This window comes from Azolla caroliniana, unplaced genomic scaffold (assembly GCF_043228905.1).
Source record: "Azolla caroliniana isolate FFs.n. ecotype wild unplaced genomic scaffold, voAzoCaro1.0.p SCAF_3, whole genome shotgun sequence".
Lineage (NCBI taxonomy): Eukaryota > Viridiplantae > Streptophyta > Polypodiopsida > Salviniales > Salviniaceae > Azolla > Azolla caroliniana.
Genome location: NW_028230438.1, coordinates 9,466,350 through 9,466,974, shown reverse-complemented (window position 1 = coordinate 9,466,974; position 625 = coordinate 9,466,350). Strand labels below are relative to the sequence as shown.

Sequence of the window (625 nt, the reverse complement as noted above, 5' to 3'; positions counted from 1 at the left end):
TGTAGGTAAACAAGGGCATTTGGTCTAGTGGCATGATTCTCGCTTTGGGTGCGAGAGGTCCCGATTTCATTTCTCCGAATATCGCCATGTTCCTAACCTCGACAAGAGCCTAAGTTTGAGTTTGAACTCAAAAACTAAGTAGTAGGTTAACAATTGCTCATCTTAACAAGAGGCATTTGACTTCGTTCTCAAAACCCCATGTTACTAACTTCGACGAGAGGCAGAGTTCGAACTTAAAACGAAGTCATAGGTTAACAAGGGCATTTGGTCTAGTGGCATGATTCTCGCTTTGGGTGTGAGAGGTCCCGAGTTCAATTCTCGGAATGCCCCCACGTTCCTAACCTCGGTGAGAGTAGTTTGAGTTGGAACTAAAAACAAAGTCGAGGTTAACAAGTGCAATTGGTCTAGTGGAATGATTTTCTCTTTCGATGCGAGAGGTCCCGATTTCAATTCTCGGAATGGCCCCACTGTCCTAACCTCATCGAGAGGTGTTTGAGTTCGAACTGAAAACAAACTCGTAGCTTATCAACTGCATTTGGTCTATTAGCATGATTCTTGCTTTGGCTGCGAGACGCCCCGATTTCAATTTTCCGAATGCCCCAACATTCCTAACCTCGACGAGAGG

At 45.0% G+C, this 625-nt stretch overlaps 1 non-coding gene across 1 annotated transcript; it reads left to right on the top strand.

Moving 5' to 3' along the window:
- Positions 1-258: 258 nt before the first annotated feature.
- On the top strand, positions 259-330 carry TRNAP-UGG (transfer RNA proline (anticodon UGG)). The gene has a single exon. It is a non-coding gene; the product is annotated as a tRNA-Pro (tRNA).
- Positions 331-625: the final 295 nt, after the last annotated feature.